Here is a 21,299-nt window from a genome sequence, read left to right on the forward strand (position 1 = left end):
TACAGGGTCGTTGTGGACTCGATGGGCTAAATGGCCTGCTTCCACATTAAGGATTCTATGATTCTATCATTTTCACTCAGGCTCTGAAACCTGCAGTTTCTGTTTGAAGGTTGGGTGGGAGGCTGTTCCTATCTCCTAATTACACACAGCCACTCTCAGTGATACTATTGGGCACCTGCTTTTCACATTGTAGGAACCATGCTTGTCTCCAGGAAGATATCAGAAATCCAGTCAACCATCTTTCTTCTCTCCTCATTTCAGCCAACTTCCACAGCACTAATGTATTAGTTGAAGCCAAGAGAAGAAATGCAACCTTCTCTTTTCGAGGCTTATTTACCCCATGCGCAATCACCTGAGCTCCCAGTGTAGATGGCTGACCTACCAATACAACCAGCTAACCAGCAGGCCAGTACAATTGCAGCAGTGCCCCTGTGAATGCCATGGCCAGCTATACCTCACTCACTTCACAACTTTTGGGTATATGCCCACAATTGTGGACCCCCTGTTCCTATTATGCCATAATATAAAATTGAAAGTCAGCTGAGCTCTGGTCAAGTGATTTGGAATCTGGGCCAGAAAGCACAGTATTATGTAATGACTCTGGAATTTCAAGGTGCAGAGGGATCTGGGTGGTCAAGGGCTTGAGTCACAAGCTTAGAACACAGGTACAGCATATAATCAAAAAAGCTAGGGGGATGCTGGCATTTATTATGATGGAAATTGAACAAAGAGGTGACAGTGTTGTGCTTCAATTATGCAGGATATTGGTGGGATCACCCCTCAAATACTGGGCACAATTTTGCTCTCCTTTATTGAAGGAAGGATGCGGATGTGGATGCTTTGCAGACAATGCTCAGAGATGGTTTCCGAGTTAGCCACCTGGAGTAAGTGGCTTCCGGAGAAGGTTTGGACAGGTTGGGCTTGTTAAGGCTGGAGCTCAGAAGAGTGAGGGGTGATTTGACTGAAGTGTATAAAGTCCTGAATGATGTTGACAAGATGGATATGCAAGGGGCAACAGACCCAGCAATACAGGACACTGTTTCAAAATTAGGGGTCAACCTTTCAGGGAAGATGAAAATTTTTTCTGAGGCTGTGGGACTTGAACTCTCTGCTTCAGAAGGTATTGAGGGCTGTAGGGTGGAGAACTTCACTGAGTATTTTTAAGACCAAGGCGAATTGTTGTTAGGGGAATGACTGGTTATCAGGATAGATAGGAATTTGGAATTCAAAACAAACTGATGCGCCATGATCTTGTTGAAAGGCAGGGCAGGCTTGAAGAGTCAAGTGGTCTCTTTCTGCTCCTCACTTTGAATGAATGTTTGTAGACTGATGTAGAATTCCTTGAGCAGGTTAAGCACATTTACAGCTGTTCAGGAACAAGAAGTTTGACACCTGTTCTTATTACAGTTGACTGCTTGGTCTGTTAACATTAGGGGAGTATCAGTTCACTCCGTGAATCAGGCTGTCAGCTAATGACTATATGTTTGAGAAATACAACCGACAGGCTCCGTTTTCCTTTGGGGAGCTTTGAACAGTGCGAGTGAAGTGTGTTTTGGCTCCTGTCTTGGATAGCAGCAAGCTCAGCTGAACAAAACATCCAAGAGCAGCCCTGGCACATAGTCCAAATCCAAGCTAGGATTTGGCTCTTTCAGGTATGCTGGCTATTGAGGGAGTGCAGCATAGGTTCACGAGGTCAATTCCTGGAATGGTGGGACTATCTTATGTTGAAAGATTGGAGCGACTGGGCTTGTATACCCTTGAGTTTAGAAGACTGAGAGGGGATCTGATTGAGACATATAAGATTATTGAAGGATTGGACACTCTGGAGGCAGGAAACATGTTTCCACTGATGGGTGAGTCCCGAACCAGAGGACACAGCTTAAAAATAAGGGGTAGGCCATTTAGGACAGAAATGAGGAGAAACGTCTTCACCCAGAGACTGGTGGGTGTGTGGAATGCTCTGCCCCAGAGGGCAGTGGAGGCCCAGTTTTTGGATTCATTTAAGAAAGAGTTGGATAGAGCTCTCAAGGATAGTGGAATCAAGGGTTATGGAGATAAGGCAGGAACAGGAATTGATTAAGGATGATCAGCCATGGTCATAATGAATGGTGGTGCTGGCTCAAAGGGCAGAATGACCTACTCCTGTACCTATTGTCTATTGCATGGTTGTGGGGTCAAAGACGGAATAGTTCGGCAGATTGTTTGCATTGTAAGTAAACATGTAAATTTATATATTGGTAAACATCGGTGTATGTGTATCTATATAGAGTATACATGCATCTTATTGGGAATGTGAGATTGTGTGTGTCTGTGTTCCAATTATCAGCACCATATTACTGAAAACATTTAGATATTGAATATCAGTATTGGCATAAGCAAGGGACATCTTAATGTTTGAACAACTGTATGATACAGCCCAACAAGGTTAAAATATGCCTATAACATATTAGTGATGTCATGTAATTTTTATAATACTCCCTTTTGATCCTGATCTCCTGGTGACCGTTCTGCTACTATGTGAGATTGTGCTAAATTGCTGCATTTCCAATATGTGGCCAAACAGTACTTTGTTTTGCACTGTAAGTGTTAGGCCAAATGTAAGATGAACCTCTCTGGTGTACAGTATGGCATGGAAGAATGGCAAAGACTGTCCCAAAGTACAACAGCATCGTTTTCAACGGTTCCACCTAAAAAAAAAATTCCTTTTGTAGATTGAATTCGGTGATCCCAGTGAAGACCTCAGCTAAAAATGAGCCTGAGTCACAGAATCAGCATCACAGTCCTTATCTCCAACCCTTTCATCCTTTTCAAATGGAAAGTCTTTCTTCAGCTTTTGAAACATTTGGCCATTCAGCCCTTCAAGCCGGCCTCACCATTCACTATGATCGTGGCTGATCATAGCACTCTCGTCCCGCTTTCTCCCTGTATTCTTTGACTCCTTTATCTCCAAGAACTATTTCTAACTCTTTGCAGACATTAAAATGTTTTGGCCTCAAATGTTTTCTGTGTGGCAGAGAATTCCACAGGCTACTCACTCTCTGGCTGAAGAAATTTCTTCTCATCTCTGTCCTAAATGGCCAACCCTGTGTACTTAACCTGTGACCCCTGACTTCCTGGTCATTAGCAACATCCTTCCTGCATTTATCCTGTCTAGTCCTGTTAGAATTTTGTTCCTCAGAACTCCGATTGTATATAATCCAAATCAATCCAGTTTCTCTCATTCATCAGTTGTAAAATGCCAGAAATCGATCTTTATTTTTATTCATTCATGGGATGAGGGCATCTCACAGAGGGAAGTTATGAGCCAACCACATTGCTGTAGGTCTGGAATCGCATGTAGGCCAGACCAGGTAAAGATAGCACATTAGCGAACCAGACAACGGATGTTTCCTGACAATTGACAATGGTCATCAGAATTAAATTAAATTCTGTTGAATTTAAATTCCACCATCTTCCAGGATTCGAAGATGGGTCCCCAGAGTATTACCTGAGTCTCTGGATGAACTGTCCAGAGGTAGTCATCTCCCCAGCACTCTCTCTGTAGCCAGAGCATCCTTCCTCTGATCAGGAGACCGAAACAGCACACGATACTCCAGATATGGACTTACCAAGGCCCTGTACAATTAGAGCAAGATATCCCTGCTCCTGTACTCAAATTCTTTTGCTATCTACGGTTTCTCTGTACATGTCAGTACACCATACAGCACACAGGATTGAGGTGGTGGAGAATATGTTTACAGCATAACAACAGCTTCCCTCACTGCCTGCTGAACTTGGATGCTTACTCTCAGTGGTGTATAAGGGCACCCAGGTCTTGCTGCCGCTCCCCCTTTCCCAGTCTGTCCTGATTCAAGTAAGAATACTCCTTCCTATTTTGCTGCCAGAGTGGATAACCTCTCATTTATCCATATTATACTTCATGATTTGGAGTTGCCGGTGTTGGACTGGGGTGTACAGTTAAAAATCACACAACACCAGGTTATAGTCCAACAGGTTTAATTGGAAGCACACTAGCTGACAATCACCTGATGAAGGAATGTCGCTCCGAAAGCTAGTGTGCTTCCAATTAAACCTGTTGGACTATAACCTGGTGTTGTGTGATTTTTAACATATTATACTTCAGCTGTTATGTATTTACCCACTCACTCAACTTGTTCAAATCACACCAAAGTATTCCTACAACAACCTCACAGCTCATCCTCCCACAGCCTTGTTTTGTCTACAAACTTGGAGATATTGCACTTAGTTCTCTCATCTAATTCATTAATTTACATTGTAAATAGTTGGGGTCCATCACTGATCCCTGCGGTACCCCACTAGTCACTGGCTGCCATTCGGAAAATACTCCACTTACCCCTACTCTTTGTTTCCGGTCTGTCAACCAGTTCCAGATGGTTTATTAGAATGCTGCCAGGGCTGGAGAATTATAGCTACATGAAGAGATTGGAGAGGGTCGTAGAGTCCTTGGAACAGAAAAGGCTGAGGAGTGACATGAGTGAGGTATTCAAAATTGCAAGGCGTAGAGATAAAGTGAGCAGGGGGAAGCTGTTTCCCTTGGCAGAGAGTTGAAAAAAGTCTATGGTTTATAGACTGAAGTTAAGTGTCAGAAGGGCAGTGAGGAAAATGTTTTTTTATGCTGAGGGTGGTGGGTATCTGAAATTTGGCTGGGGGGTCAGAGGCCCGAAACACACTCAGAGTCCCTTGATATGCACTTTAAGCGCTGTAAGCTGCAGGGCTATGGGCCGTGTGCAGGAAGATGGGATTAGAAAGTGCATCAAACATGGACAAGATGGGCCAAATGCCCCGCTTCTGTGCGTATTGTTTCCACGGTTTCTCTGTACATCAGTACACCACCCTCCCCCACCCCAATCCTATGTGCTTTACTTTTACAAGTTAATCGCTTGCCCAGATTATCAAACCTTTAGATATTTCATGGTTCTCAATGGTTATGTAGTTGCAAACATGGTTAAACTTCTGTTTAACAGTTGCGAGTGGTGTAACTGAAGGATTAAATTATCAGAAAGATTTGGTCATTACAGAATGATGATTTGTCTGTGTGTGTTAAATGTGGTCCATTTTTTTTTGCAATTCATTCCTTGGATGTGGGCATTGTTGGCTTGGCTAGCATTTATAGCCCGCCCTTGGTTGCTGTTGTGGTGTTGTCCTGTATTGAGAGTGTGGTGCTGGAAAAGCACAGCAGGTCAGGCAGCATCCCACATGTACCCATGCCAAGCAAATATTACACTCCGTATGCAGTAGCCAAATGAAGTACCTTTGGCTACTGCAGCTTATATGGGGGTTGACCACTAATTGAGTAACATTACAAAGGTCAACAGGGTATAAGCGAGGATCTAATCGCAGCCAGGATCAAATAATCTAGTCCTCCTGTTATTAGATCTCAATTTACAGGAATGTTGTAGTTTGTGGATTTTCATGTATGTTGATGCCATATTTAGCAGAAATCAAAACTTTGACCTTAAAACAAGGTCTACAAAATTTAAGTTCTAGTTTGAAATATTGTCACCTTGGCGATGACACCATGTTTGTTAATTATTCCTGGAGAAAATTGAACCTTCAAGATTTGGTTCACAAACTCACCTCAGAATAATTCCATTTGACTGAAATTCTGAGCCACATTAGCTGCTCCCTGTTGTACCACAAGTAACATCAATACGTTTGTAAGCTAAACCCTACAGCTCTGTGTACTGTATTAAAGAAAACTAATTTACTCCAGAAAGTGTTGAATATTAGTCCTGCACTCGTGCTCATAGCTCTCATTTCAGTTCACCATCTTCTCAAGTATGACAGCAGTGTCACAGCTCTGAACAGGTCAATCAGAAAATATCTATCCCGATTGCATCCCACCAAAAGGCCACCTTGTGCTTGATGGTCACTGTTACCTTATATATTGAGTCTGTTATAGCAACGGTATGTCAATGAGGTGAAATTAACCTTCTCCCTGAAAATTGGTAAAATTACTTAATTTTCTAAAATCTACAACTCGCAGATGACAATCTTGCATGGAGATTGGTCTTTGGTAGTCAATCCCTACAAGTAATTTTGTTTTTGGGCTTCTACATATTGCATTTAGTTAGTGATGTCCCACATCACTGAATCTACAGGGATAAATATGTGTGACCTTTGCTCCTTTCGCTTTGTCAAGTCCAAAATGAGCTGTGTTGTTCCTTTTGAAAATCCAAGTTACCTCAGTTGAAGAACATGGATATTTCAGCCAGCTAGCAACAGACTTTTAAAATGTTTTTGTCTTACAAATATCTTAACCCTGAGAGAGTGACAGTGTAATCAAAAATCCCTGACACCATTGTTATTTAATCAGACTGACAATTTGTTATTGGCATGATTAGTCTCTGAAAGGATATTTGATTTCTATTCCAGACATTTGTAGATTTAGATCTTTGAATGATTGTCTGTTTACTTGTGAGCTATTTGCGATCTGGACAGTTCCAACAATGTATCATATGAGGTTACATGCAGTACACGTGGTTTGATGCACAGAATTTTAGCCCTTGCTCTGTGATGGCATTCTAGATACTCAGGGTCATGGGTTCAAATCCTGTTCCAGAGACCTATCACATCTGCACTGCACTGTCATTGTAGAATTTGAGAATAATATCATAGCAGAAAAGTTACATCTTTGAAAGTTTATTAGATCAATGTTCCTTCTGTCCTCCAAGATGAATGTTAAAGACACAGTGGGGTTTTTTTTAGGCTAATTAGGGGGGCTGTCCTGGCCAACAGTTATCCCTCAACAGCACCAATAAAGTCTTCAACTGGTCCTTTATCTTATTGCTGTGATGTGGAGGCGCTGGTGTTGGACTGGGGTGGACAAAGTTAAAAATGACACAACACCAGGTTATAGGTTTAATTGGAAGTACTAGCTTTTGGAGCTACCTGATGAAGGAGCAGTGCTCCGAAAGCTAGTGCTTCCAAATAAACCTGTGGGACTATAACCTGGTGTTGTGTGATTTTTAACTTTATCTTATTGCTGTTTGTGGGATTTCACATTCAAAATAGAAATCCTTTTTAAAACGTTAAAATTACACTTCTTGGACAAACACTATTTGTTTCTTTCATTGCCTGAACATTGGACAAGGGAAATGTACATCTCATTCACCAGATAAAACCTTTCCATTGTTAAAATATCAGCACCAGTTTCTCTTAGTCACTATATAAGTCCTGAAAATGTGTTGCTGGAAAAGCGCAGCAGGTCAGGCAGCATCCAAGGAGCAGGAGAATCGATGTTTCGGGCATGAGCCCTTCTTCAGGAAGGCCTATATAAGTTGGACTATATTAGACTCACCACACTTCAGGAACTCCATACCAGTTGGACTATATTAGTCCAACTGGTATGGAGTTCCTGAAGTGTGGTGAGTCTGACCTACAGCTGAGAAAACAATAATTCCCTACCCACATCTCTCCCAGCTCCAACTGCAGGGAACCACACATGCTGGGACTCACCATCAGCAACTTCCCACTGAGCACCTGCTTTTTCCATTTAATTGAAGGGCTGGCAGGTCAATAATACACCAACTCTCTCACATGTTATTAGCTTATTTTTTGATATAATTAAACTTGTGATACAATTGGATGTTTTCAAACACATGACATATTCTGGCTCACTCATGTGGATCAAGTTATCCTGAGTTTGGTGGGCGATAGGAAGAATGCAGTGCGCTCAAAAATCTGTTGTATTCTTTGGAAATTATTGGAAGTTATTCATTGAGAAAGTTAGAGAATTTCTCTGAAATATTTCATGCTAGAGATTTTGTGTTTTGGCAGTCTCGTGTTCACAGCCAAATGATAATATTCAAGTTATGATAGCACCTATCAGCTTAGAATTCTGGTGTTAATCATGGTTGAATGTGTCAAATTGCTGTACTTTACTATGAATAAATGGTGTTAGATATTAGATCTGTGCAATGTCACTGGCTTGCCTGTGGCCTATACTGGTTAAAGCCTTAAAACAAATGAACCAAATTCAGGCACCACTGCATTTGTTGTGAAGTCTGTGATTCAGGCAGGAATGAGAGATGCTCATCTACCTTGGATGAATGTCACTTTATTTTCTTTGAATAGATTTGCAACGTTTGTCATTTTTCCTGGGTATTTGTACAAACAAATCGGTGTTTGTTCAGTGTGTGAATTCTTCTGAGGATGAAGAACAGCAGAGGTCCTTTGCAGGTCTGTGAGAGTGTTGTCCTGAGCTGGGGCAGGGCTGACTGCAGGGAGTGTAGGTGGCGGCGCATGGCTGCGAGCGTGGAGCGGAGGATCCGGAGGGAGGTCTGTTGCTGGAGGCCTCTGATTTGTTGCAGGTACTGGTTGTCCTGGTTGGGTCCAAATTGTGTTGGTCCAGAGTCCATGCGGGGTCAGTTGGTTCCGTAGGCACTTGCTGAGGAAAGAGATGTGGCTGTGGTAGCAAGCTTGTTTCAGGACATGGCTGAAGAGCTTTCAGGGCAGAGGAGATGACCTGGGGAGTGCAGTCCTCACTGAGATCCTTGTAGAGGGAGGAGGAGAGCTTCTTTAAGGTAGGCATCCTTGCAAGAGGATTCGCAATAGATTAAGATCAACTAGGAGAAAGTGAGGACTGCAGATGTTGGAGTACCAGAGTTGAAAAATGTTGTGCTGTAAAAACACAGCAGGCCAGGCAGCATCCGAGGAGCAAGAGAATCGACGTTTCGGGCATAAGCCCTTCTTCATGGCCAGAGAGGCCTGGGTTCAAGTCCCACCTGCTCCTGAGGAGTTTAATAGCCTATTGGAGCGGGTTGAATTTAGAAAAAATAGGGTTTCAAAAAAAAAAGCAGTCATTCATGTATGTGTGTCATGGTTTCATAGAAGTTCACCAATTGCACAATGAAATCTAATTAATTTTTTTATGTATAGTACCAGCTGATCATATTAGTGTGAGAAGCTGTGGAGAAATGAGCTGGTCCCATTAGAGTAGATGCCGAATGTGACAGTGAATCTACGGCAAACACAAAAATGGCCCAGCAACACTCTGTCCTTTTGTCTTTCCCAAAATGTATTTTATTTGGATTTCTGTGTCATACATACCCACCAACTCCAATGAGTTATAGATCATATTGTGCATTTTCAGCAGCTTTTTAAGTCTTAATTTTGACAGACTAGGTTATAGAGAGAATTCCAGCGGGCCTAGAATGTTGCTGGCAGGCTGAATATTTACCATTAACAGCTGAATAATAAAAGACGGGCCATTTCTGGCATTTGGTGCCTCAAGTATTAAAGACATTTGAAGGATGAGCATGAATGACCATTTGCTTTACTTCAGCAGAAGAACCCTGACAAAACCTGTTAGTCTGAAAGCCATCTGGTGCTATTGTGAGAACCAAGATTTAAAAAGGAAGCACCTACATTGTTTCTAGGGAAACGATTCATTTCAGTCTTGTCCAGATTAACAGCTGTCTTGAATTACGTTGCAGCAGGCAGGCTATTACAGTCCTGATTAAATTGGGACAACAGTGGCACTTCCAGCTGTTGTTCATAGACACTTTGAAAACATACTGTATATGGACAGAAACCAAAACATGGTAATCCGCACAGGATTATTTTAAACAGCACATTGCCCTTTGCTACTGAAAGTCATGAACATGGACACATTATCTGAAGGAGCTCTGCCACCCCTCACTATTTTTATACCCAGGTACCATTGTACCTAAGATGGCGGCACGAATGGTAACCTTGCACCCGTTTCACTGTACTGTCATCACCAACAGTCCCTCGCAGACGAGGAAGACTCTCTCCCACTCTCAGGGCGAGTCTGTACAGATTGATGCGGCTACCGCAGGCTCTGTTACACTTGAGGCAAGTGGTGGTCACGGGAAGGGGTAGGTGAAGGTGTTGTTGTGAAAGTGCGCTCCTTTCGCTGTTTTTGCCTGGCTTCCATTATTTTTCCCGACAACAAGTCTCGAGGTGCTCAACATCCTCCCAGATGTTCCTCCGCCACTTTTAGATGGTCTTGGGTCAGTGATTTCCGGAAATGTTGCAGTTCACTAGTGATGCCTTGAGGGTATCACGAAAACGCTTTCTTTGTCCGCCAGGAGCTGGGAGTAGAGCACTTGGAGAGTGATGTGTATCCCTAGAGTATATGGGACAGTAAAACCTAAACCTAACGTTCGAACATTTATTGCAGTCTCATTCATGGCTTCTCAATGACCAGATGCACTTCCCAGCCTTCTCCATACGGCAGAGAAAACCAACAAAGAATTAGCAACAATAAATAAACAAAGACACTGCTCCATGAGAATTTCTTTATCAAAAAAACAGATTCTCCTGCACATACCTGTATTGGAGGCTTTTTTGATTTTGACATATTCATGTATTAAAATAAACATTACTTTTAATTGTAAGAGCAAATAAGTATCCCGCTGACTTATTTAGTTGATATACTTTATGTACCGTGGAAGTGGATGAATAGGATGCTGCTGCCTTTTAAAGGTAACCCGTGGTTCCATGTGACAAAGATGGACCCCAAGAATTTTAGCGCATGTTTCTCTAATCTGAGAGGTTGCATCATGTTCACTTTGCTACATGGACTGGAAACTGAGAACCTCCCCTTTCACAACCATTGCAGACAAGTGATTCATAGCTTTGTCTCAATTGCCCCATTTTCCAAATTAAAAATGATCAATTGGTTTGAGTGACCAACAGGAGCCCTAGAGAGAACTTAAGGAAGCTTGCAAAAGCAGAAAAATGGATATCTCACCATGCACATGAAATATTTTTAAGATGTAGAGAGATTAATTAAAAGACAAAATTACTTAAATAAATGTGCAGTTGTACCGTGGAAATGGCTGTTTCTGCTCCAGATGGTCTTCTGACCTTACTTGGTGAGAAAGCTACAGAGCTTGCCCCACAATGGTCAAGTTGCCTGATGATGTTATCAGGATCGAATTAAAATATTTGAGGAAAATACCTGTTTTCGTCAGATGAATGTAACTGCTGTCTGCTCAGAGAGGAAGGTTAAGATTGAGCCTGGGGGGAGGGGTCCTCTTTACCAGTTGTGCACAAATTATCCTGAGTTGTGTTTTCTAAACTTGTCAAATTAGCAAGTTGTCTCAAGAAACAACATGTGGACATTTAAGTTCCTGATCTCTAGAATGCAGGCATACTTTGACACAGTTCCCATTATTATGTCTGTGACCTTTCAGGAGTACTTCATTGGCTGATATCTTAAGGTCATGAAAGGTACTATATAAATTGGCTCTGACAGAGTTGGAAACAATAAAGTATGCTTGACCATTAGTCAGTTACTGACAATTGTCATTGGTTTTCATTGTTTTTAAATCCGAATTCATTACCACAATTCATTACCACAAGACCTGCATATATCAGGAGGGCAATGGAATACTCCCAATTTTCCTGGATGAGTGCAGCTCCAACACCATTCAAGAAGGTCAGTGCAAACATTCCCCCTGCTACCTCCCACCCAATCCACCACCAACACCTGGTGGTCGGTCACTGTAAGGTGCATTGCAGAAGTGTGCCATACTCCCTTCAACAGCACCTTCCAACCACTGACTGAAGGGTAAGGGCAGCAGTGCATGGGAGCACTTCCAACTGCAAGTTCCCCTCAGAGCCACGCGTTATTTTAACTTGGAAACATACCACAATTTCTTCTTTTTCTCTGGAGCAAAATCCTGGGACACCCAACTTCAGCTTGGGTGTTCTACACCAAAAGGACTTGCAGCGGTTCAAGACAGCACCTCACCACCACTTTCTGAAAGTGATGAGCAACCAATGATGGTCTTGGGTGTGGTACTCACAAGCAAAACAAATGAGAATGCCCTTAACCTAAATACATGGGTATCAATCTATTCTAACTACTTTGTTTTCGATACGAAATTTCAAAATCTCGTAGCTCTCCCAATTCTGTAGTTGTCCATTGTAAATGATATCTGACATCACATGGATCATGAAAAGAATATATTCATTATGGGTTTGGCAACTTCCCAAGGCTGCAAGAAGCTACAGAGAGTTGTGTACACAGCCTAATCCATCACACAAACCAGCCTTCCACCCACTGACTCCATCTATACTTCCCAATGCCTTGGGAAAGCAACTAACGTAATTAAAGACTCCTCCCACCATGGTCATACTCTCTTCCACCATCTACCATCGGGCAGATAATGTAAAGATATGAAAACACACAAAAACAGATTCAAGAACTGTTTATTTTTCCTGCTTTTAAAAGACCTTTGAACAGACCTCTCGGATATTAATTCTGATCTTGCTCTGCACCTTCTCTGCGGCTGTAACACTGTATTCTTTGCTCTGTTTGCTACCCTGATGCACTTTGTGTAGTACAATCTGCCCATGTAGCACACAAAACAACACTTTTCACTGTATTGCAGTACATGTAACAACAATGAATCAAACTCAAACTCAAGTAAAACATTGGAATGAAAGAATTGGGTCGTGGTGATGAGGGAGACCTTGTCTGGATTTATTTAGACATCCATCTTTTTCAGTGTTGGTTTACAAAGCAAAGTCAGGTGACTCCGAGCAAGAATTCTATGTAACAGCCTGGCAACTTTACAAGGTTTAAGATCAGTTGTGAAGACGTAACTTTGAGTCTTGACCTGCCTATGTACAATGATTTGCCGAAGGAACCTACAGCTGTAAACTGGGTAACTTTTTAAATGTAACCTGACGATCTAGCTTTTATCTCTTACAGTCTTGAGATGTGAAATGGAAGGGAGCTGTTGAGCTGAGGGTTTTGGGTGCCAGCTTTGATGTAAAAGCACTGTAATCGCTAATTGTGCAAAGCTGCCATGGAAATATGGGAGGAGGAATAGGTCAGAATCAAGATTAGAGTGATGCTGGAAAAGCACAGCAGGTCAGGCAAATGCCCTTCCTGATTCTCTTGCTCCTCGAATGCTGCCTGACCTGCTATGCTTTTCCAGCACCACTTTAATCTTGACTCTGATCTCCAGCATCTGCAGTCCTCACTTTTGCCTGGAGGAATAGGTCAGTCATCCTTTTGAGGATACTACATCATTCTAGATGATTTCTAATTATCTGCTGGTCATGCACTACACCATATCCTGCACTATTTCCAGATCCCTTGAAGTCAGTAGAGAAATCTTATCAATTTCTGTCTTGAACTTAGTCAATGAGTGAGCTTTTAGGCTCAGCAGGGGTAGTGAATCCCAGAGATTAACCATTCTCTGTGTGAAGAGATCCATCCTTACCCAAGTCCCAAATGGCTTACCTCTGATTCTGACTCTCTGACCCCTGATTCAAGACCGTCAGCTAGTAAAACCATCCTTCCTGTATCTGCACCAGCCCTTTTTTAAGAATTTTGTATCTTTCTGTGTGCTCGCTTCTCATTCTTATAAATTCCACAGAATACTGAATGGGTTAGTCAATCCTCTGTGTGAACATGGTGAGGATTATGCCATGCTCACAGAAAATACGTCATTTGAATGCATTGCTTCAATGGGTTATTTTTATTGGTAACAAGAGAAATACCATGTATCAGAAACAAATGGGAAGAAACAATTAAAGTGTAAAATATGTTTTTGAGTACAAGAACATATTGTACTGTTATATTAATTAATCTCCTGTGTTGTTGCCATGGAGAAAAATAATAAAACAAAAAGTCTCTTTCTTCAACTGAGTCTGTGCTAACTGTCATTCTAATTCCTTCTATGACCACCACCTCATACACAATCAGAGTCATAGAGTCATACTGACACACAGCATAGAAACCGACCCTTTGGTCCAACTTGTCCATGCTGACCAGATATCCCAACCTAATCTAGTTCCATTTGCCAGCACTTGGCCCATATCACTCCAAACCCTTCCTATTCATGTACCCGTCCAGATGCCTTTTAAATATACCAGCCTCCACCACTTCCTCTGGTACATAGAACATAGAACATAGAAAAATACAGCGCAGTACAGGCCCTTTAGCCCTCGATGTTGCGCCGATCCAAGCCCACCTAACCAACAATAGCCCACTATCCTCCATATGCCTATCCAACGCCCGTTTAAATGCCCATAAAGAGGGAGAATCCACCACTGCTACTGGCAGGGCATTCCATGAACTCACGACTCGCTGAGTAAAGAATCTACCCCTAACATCTGTCCTATACCTACACCCCCTTAATTTAAAGCTATGCCCCCTCGTAATAGCTGACTCCATACGTGGAAAAAGGTTCTCATGATCAACCCTATCTAAACCCCTAATCATCTTGTACACCTCTATCAAGTCACCCCTAAACCTTCTTTTCTCCAATGAAAGCAGCCCCAAGTGCCTCAGCCTTTCCTCATACAATCAAAGCTCATTCCATACACGCACCACCCTCTGCGTGAAAAAGTTGTCCCTTAGGTTCCTTTTCCATCTTTCCCCCCTCACCTTAAACCTTTGCCGCCTAGTTTTGGACTCTCCTACCAGTCCAGAAAAGACCTTGGCTATTTATCCTATCCATGCTCCTCGTGATTCAGTTGCTCACTTTGTTAATTCTTAAAAAAAAACAAATTTTTATTCAAACTTGCTCTCAGGCACATAACAGGCTAGCCACGTGGCCTCCCTGAGGAGCAGTGGCTGTTGGTAGCAATCCAAAGCCTTCGCCAAGAATCCCATTAAATTCTTGGTTCATCGTTATATTCTGCTGCGCTCGGGGATATTGTCTTTGTGATTCACTACTGCGACTCATTGCTATCCCAGGGTCAACGGGCGTGATTGCTGCATCCAGCCCTTCCCACCTACCAAAACTGATGGGGTTGGGGGAAAAGCAGAGTCCCAGATGGGAGTTCCTACATCCCGTTCCTGCGTTACCAAACACTACAAGTGGTGAGACTGTTAGTGTCAATGCCAGGAAAGCAATCGAGGAGCTCCCGTCTGGTTCTCTGCTATCCCACACCCACCTCATGAACACCCTTCACCCCGTGCAGTTGTTCCTGCTCTGTCAGACTCCATGGAGTTCAGCCCATTGAATTCTGATGCTCTTTCTCCTTTATTCTGAAACAAATAGAGATTTGTGCAAAATCCCTACAATAGTTGAACGACAAATGCTATCATTACGATGGCATTGCAAAATCTCCTTTTTTATATATAGCTCCATCCTATAATATTGAAACCTCTCTCCCTGGGCCACCAATTTTTCTCTTTGATGTTCCAGGATTATTGCTCACTATTGATTTCCCCCCCCACGACTGTGTTCCCACCTTCCCCCCCCTCCCCCCCCCACCAACCGTGTAAGCTTCAGAGTCTTTGTATTTGTTAAAACCTGAACATTAAACTCGAGGAAATGTAGGCAACAGCTTTAAAATGTAATAATGGATTATAAAAGTTCCATTTTATTTTGAAATTACAGTGCAAACAGTAGCATAATTTGAATCTCAAGTGAATGACTGTGTTGGTGGTTCAAATTGACCCATTGTACTTTAAAACTCAGCAAGATCGTATCAATGCTATTTTTTTCCTCAAATAATCCATGCAAAAAGGTTTCCTGTTACATTGATACAGCATGAACATTGTAATTGGGGAAAATCAGAATTGTTTTTGGTGTTTTCATGGAGTGAGGCGATGATTTAACCACTTTTGATTTCACCGAATAACTCCAGGTGACTTTTAACATTAAAGTTGATTCCGTATTAAATTTAACTCACTCCTGCTGGGACAGTTCTCCAGCAACAACTTAAAAATATGGATATTGAAAATAAGGATTAGCAAGCTATTCAGTAATGGATCTGGCCATACCTAAACTGCCTTCTGCGCTGTCCTAACCTACATTATTTTAAAAGATTTATTATAAGGGATGGGACAGTCACCAACTATGCCAACATTATCGCCCATCCCAAGTGGCCTGAGAGTGTTGTTGGAGCAGCACTCATCCAGTCAAGAGGAGAATATTCCGTCATACTCCTGACTTGAGCTTTGTGGATGGTGAACAGACATTGGGGTGTCATGAGATGAGTTACTCACCGCAGGATTCCCCCAAGCCTCTGTCTTGCTCTTGTAGTCTCAGTATTTAGTTGGTTGGACCTGTTCAGTTTCTGAGCAATGGTAAACCCCAGTTACCATTGTTAGTGGGCGATTCATTGAGGGTAATGCTATTGAATGTCAAGAGCAAGATGATTAGATGCTCTCTTGTTGGAGATGGCCATTGCCTGGCAAGTAACATTCTTTCCATGCTTCAACCCTAGCATGAAAGTAGTCCAGCTCCAGTTGTGTTGTGGCTTGGACTGCTATAGTGTTTGACAAGTCATGAACCCTGTGCTGTCATCAGTGAACATCTCCGATTCACATCTACTGGGGACTGTCTCTAGATATATCAAGTGTGAGAACAAGTTTGGTGGCAAATCTTCAATTCCTTTTAAATTTTTAACTTAAACAGCTGTAAAAATAGTCACTCCTTTATTGCTCTGAAAATTGTGTTGCATTTAAGTATGTTTGCACAGCTCTCGTTTTTCTGGTTGAAATGTGGTATGATGGGCAGTCTAATTCTACAAATAGCGTATACTATAACTGCACTGTTGATGAATTAAACATCTGTTGTGCATTCTGTGCTGTAATTTCCAGTCCTCTGCTAAAAAGGACTGCACCTTCATTTAACATTGACTCTGCCAGAGTCAGTGGCATTAGGGTAAACTGAATAAAATGTACAAACTAATTGGCATTGACAGATGTGGTAGTGAACCACTGCTTCAGCAGTTGAGATCTGATGGTTCTCTGAGCATCTATGGATGAAGTGACTTGAAACCAACTGTGTAATAATGGCAAATGTTAAGATTGTAGGGAAATTATTTATGATTTCAACAAAACCGTTTTGAAGATTTTAATTCCCCTTCCAATTTCCCCCTTTTACGCCTGTTGGGACTGACCCATTCTGGGGGTTGCTGTACAGAGAAGTCCGGACGGTGGTGAATGTGTGAGCTGAGAACGTGAGCTCCAGGACCCAGCTCGTTGCAGACATGTTTCCTATTAGCGTTGACAGTGTTGCTATGCAAAGCAAGAGTTCTGGCTGTAAATCAAGGAGACTGAGCATTCCTACCACTGTCTGGCTCACAAAGCCCAGCCCAGCATAGACTGAGGAATAGACTTGGGCCTCTTAAATCTGTGTAACTCTGTTGCACAGTGGCTAATTCGTTATGCACCAAGCCATCAGGAGAGACCTCCAGCAGACCGAGCATTTTATTTGACTGAGGGGATAATCAGCAATGCAAAGTGAGAAACCACAATTCTGAGCGGTTCAGAAAAACAAAACCACATGCACAACTGTTTAAGTTGCTGCCTTGTTTGTACCACTTCTTTCAGTTGGTCCCAGGATGTGTTAACAAAGGCACTAGGTAATATCCATGTGTAGCTTTACTGGAAACGTGATGGTAGGCTATTGTCAGGGATGGAGTTAAAAATCATTCAACATCAGGTTACAGTCCAACAGGTTTATTTGAAAGCACTAGCTTTCGCAGTGCTGCTCCCCGCCTGATTAAGGAGCAGCGCTCTGAAAGCTAGTTCTTCCAAATAAACCTGTTGGACTATAACCTGGTGTTGTGTAATTTTTAACTTTGTGTACCCCAGTCCAACACCGGCACCTCCACATCATCAGGAATGGAACTGGTGCTCCCACTGTGCTCTGACCTTGTCCGGTTCTATTATGTTCTACTACGGGTTTTTTTCTGGTATGGACTTCCTCACCTTTTAAGCCATCTCACTGTAAGGGCTAGGTGCGGAGGGATGGGAGAAGGCTTGCAGACAGCAGAAGGCTGGTAGAGATCAACTAGTCTGTTTACGTTTATTCTATATGATTATAAACTGCACTGTATGGAGCTAATTATAAGATATAGCTATAAACAGAAATAAAGTATGTTAACACCATGTAGGTGAAGTGTAAAGTACTGTAAATATGGTGCTGCTGGAAGTGAATATAGAGCACACTGCCTTCTGCCCTCAGGAAGCCACATTCTTGTTGCTCTTAATCTCTCTGGGAAAGTTGTCATTTTCATAGTAATCTGAGGATGCATTTCAAAATATTTTTTCTAGACTTTGCAGTATTTGCTTCTGATGTTGAGTAAGTGAGGGAACATGTATGTGTGTGTCTGGAGGGAATTACAGAATCTACTTATGAATCCAACTTGCATTTGGTATGAGTCAGTCTAACCTGCCTTATTTAAATGCTCTGCTCCACTACAGTGCCTCAGGAGATCTGATTTGATTGGTGTCATATATGTGTGCAAATTTATGGGCGGCACGGTGGCACAATGGTTAGCACTGCTGCCTCACGGCGCCAGAGACCCGGGTTCAATTCCCGCCTCGGGCGACTCTCTGTATGGAGTTTGCACATTCTCCCCGGGTGCTCCGGTTTCCTCCCACAGTCCAAAGATATGCAGGTCAGTTGAATTGGCCGTGCTAAATTACCCGTAGTGTTAGGTGAAGAGGTAAATGGGTTGCTTTTCGGAGGGTCGGTGTGGACTTGTTGGGCTGAAGGGCATGTTTCTGCACTGTAAGCAATCTAACCTCATCTAATCAAAAAGCACTTGCCATTTCTCGAGCTTACCCTTGGCTAGCACATGCCTTCATCAGGCATAAATAATACAACTAACAGTTGCTAATGGATATATGTCAGATGAAGCACAAGTTTGAACATTGCACTAAATTCCATGGTGCTCATTTCCGATTTAATATTTAATAGCTGAATAATACCTGTAGAGTAGGAGATGTTTGTGATTTGGGTTTTCTGTCACCCACCATTGTGTTTAACCTGTGAAATTTTAAGTCTCTTTATTCCATTGTTGATTTAAACAAACTCCTTGTGCATGTTTTTGCTCCCTCAGAGACTAGGAGAGCTAGCTGGCTAGGAAGTTAACAGAGTAAAGCAATGGATGTCTAGGGAGAGTAAGCGGCTACAGAGAGAATGGCGAATATCTATAACAAAGCAAAATGACTGGTGAAAATGCAGACAAATCGCTAATGAGTGTGTTTACTTTCAGCCAAGTATAAATTCACATGCCAGTCAAGATGGGTTTTCAGGAAGCTAAATGATTTTGGGTAAGGTTAACTAAAACCACTGAATGAAATGGGATGATACATCATAAATTTTGCTTAGCCTAACCATAAAAGCAATTCATCCTTTACAAGTGTAATTTCCCCTTAGTCCTGGAAACAAATAAACAATCCTGAAATAAAATGCACACATTAAAACAATTTTTAATTTTAACCAAATGGGTGGTTCACATTTGCCATTGGAATATTATTTTGGTTGAGTTTTAATTACAATTGATAGATTGCTTGACTTCCCAATCACACATTGGCAATTCTGAGCCGCGAGGATTATTAAGACAACATTTTACAATGATGTCGTGTCTTGCTGTAAGCTAACAGCTCCTCCTGCCTTCTGGAACCAGTACCCAAGTGTTCTTTCACTTTAATGCTCTAGTTATGTCAGCAGCCATTGGAACGATGACAGCCAGTTAATGGTTCTGTCAAGCAATTAGGTTGATCAGTAACTTCCTCTCTGCCTACGCAGATACAAAACTACTGATCAGTTGTGGTTTTTCCCAGGCACAGTTTGCTCTCTTTGTCACTCATTTGATTACTCTCTGTTTCACTATCGGGTTTATCATGATAAAAGAAGGCAGGCGATAGCCTTAGAATTAAAAAAAAAGTGAGGTACAGGCATATTTGCTCATTTCTAACAACATTTTGTAAATCCTGTCAACTCAGTTGTCCTGTTTTAAAACAGAGCTAGCTGCATGGTTCAATATATAAGTCATAAAGAAACACTGCATAGGCATTCAATGCACAATCATTTGTGAGAAAGTGATGATGTTTGGGTCTTTTCAAAAACATGATGGTTATGCACTTGTCATCAATGGGGAGATAAAAAGCACGTTACCACTAAGGCCAAAATTAACTGTAGGATTGCTTCAAAACATTGACCTATTGCCAATTGAGATTGTGAAAGATTTGCCTTCTTGGTCATGGGGTAAATTCCACAGTTTTTGTTTGGAGGCTTATGCCACGTTTGAGATTTTAAGTCAGCACGGGAAAGGTGACAGGAATTAAAACCCTTGTATTTACACAACACATCATAACGGCACTGAAATATGGCAAAGAGGTTCTTCATACAGTGCATGGTTTAGGGATTCAGTGACTCGGGTTCACTGAATCCAGCCAAAATAACAATTCTGGTCTCTCTGCTACCGGAAAGATGCTGTTAAACTTGAAAGGGCGCAGAAGAGATTTTCAAAGATGTTGCCGGAATTGGAATGGTATGAGTTAGCTGTGGCTATTTTCCCTGGAGCGTCGGAGGCTGAGGGGTGGCCTTGTAGAAGTTTATAAAATCATGAGGGCTGTGGATAGGGTGCATAGCCAAGGTCTTTTTCCCAGGGAAGGTGAATTCAAAGGTAGAGGCTATAGGTTTAAGGTGAGGATGAAAAGGTTTAAAAGAGACTTAAGGGGCAACTTTTTCACGCAGAGGGTTGTGTGTATATGGAATGAGCTGCCAGATTAAGTGGGAGGCTGGTACAATTACAACATTTAAAAGACATCTGGATGGGTACGTGAATAGGGAGGGTTTAGAGGGATATGGGCCAAGTGCTGGCAAATGGGACCAGATTAGGTTAGGATATCTGGTTGGCATGGAGAAGTTGGACCAAAGACTTATTTCCCTGCTGTACATCTCAATGACTCAGTTAAATATGTTACTGGAGGAAAGAAAGTCACTTACTAGCATAAGTACTCATGATCCCATTAAGTTGACAACTGAAACACTTTTGCTTTTTGGCAAATCCTAAGGATTCGGTATATTGCATTATGGAATCCATGCTACTTCTAACCTTTCCCAGTTTATTTCCCTGAAAGACTGGCTCTACATTGTGCCTGTGTCTTTGCAAAGAGTAAGTGCTTGTCAAACTCCTGTGAAAGTCAGTGACCCCTGGATCCTACTGACATCTGAATGCAACTGGGTCATGGCATTAGATTGGAATGGTTCTGTACTGAGATGCAGGATCTCCTTCCTCTCTGACTGAGCCTATCAAGACCGAGACAAAGATCTGCGGGGTTTTTTTTCAAAAAATGGTCAGGTGATTCTTTGTAAAATAAAGGAGCCTAAATTCACACTAGGGCAGCCAGAGCAACAATGTTATGTAAACATTGACTGATCTTGCAGACAAGAGGGAGATTGACAGCTCTGAATTAATTCCACAGGCACTGATATCCTGTCACCAAGTCACTTTTTTTTAAATTTCAAAATATACTTTATTGATAGAAATAAATCTTTGGTACTTGTACAATTTGTCATGTCGTTCATAGA

The 21,299-nt window shown here is 42.0% G+C and overlaps 2 protein-coding genes across 6 annotated transcripts in view; one reads left to right on the forward strand and one right to left on the reverse strand.

Moving 5' to 3' along the window:
• Positions 1 to 21,299, forward strand: part of LOC122564867 (ras-specific guanine nucleotide-releasing factor RalGPS1-like) — a 706,864-nt gene that overhangs the window by 301,706 nt on the left and 383,859 nt on the right. The window lies entirely within an intron of this gene.
• angptl2b (angiopoietin-like 2b) overlaps positions 1 to 21,299 on the reverse strand; it is a 46,943-nt gene that overhangs the window by 4,922 nt on the left and 20,722 nt on the right. The gene's annotated exons all lie outside the window — the stretch shown is intronic.

This window comes from Chiloscyllium plagiosum, chromosome 30, assembly GCF_004010195.1.
Source record: "Chiloscyllium plagiosum isolate BGI_BamShark_2017 chromosome 30, ASM401019v2, whole genome shotgun sequence".
Lineage (NCBI taxonomy): Eukaryota > Metazoa > Chordata > Chondrichthyes > Orectolobiformes > Hemiscylliidae > Chiloscyllium > Chiloscyllium plagiosum.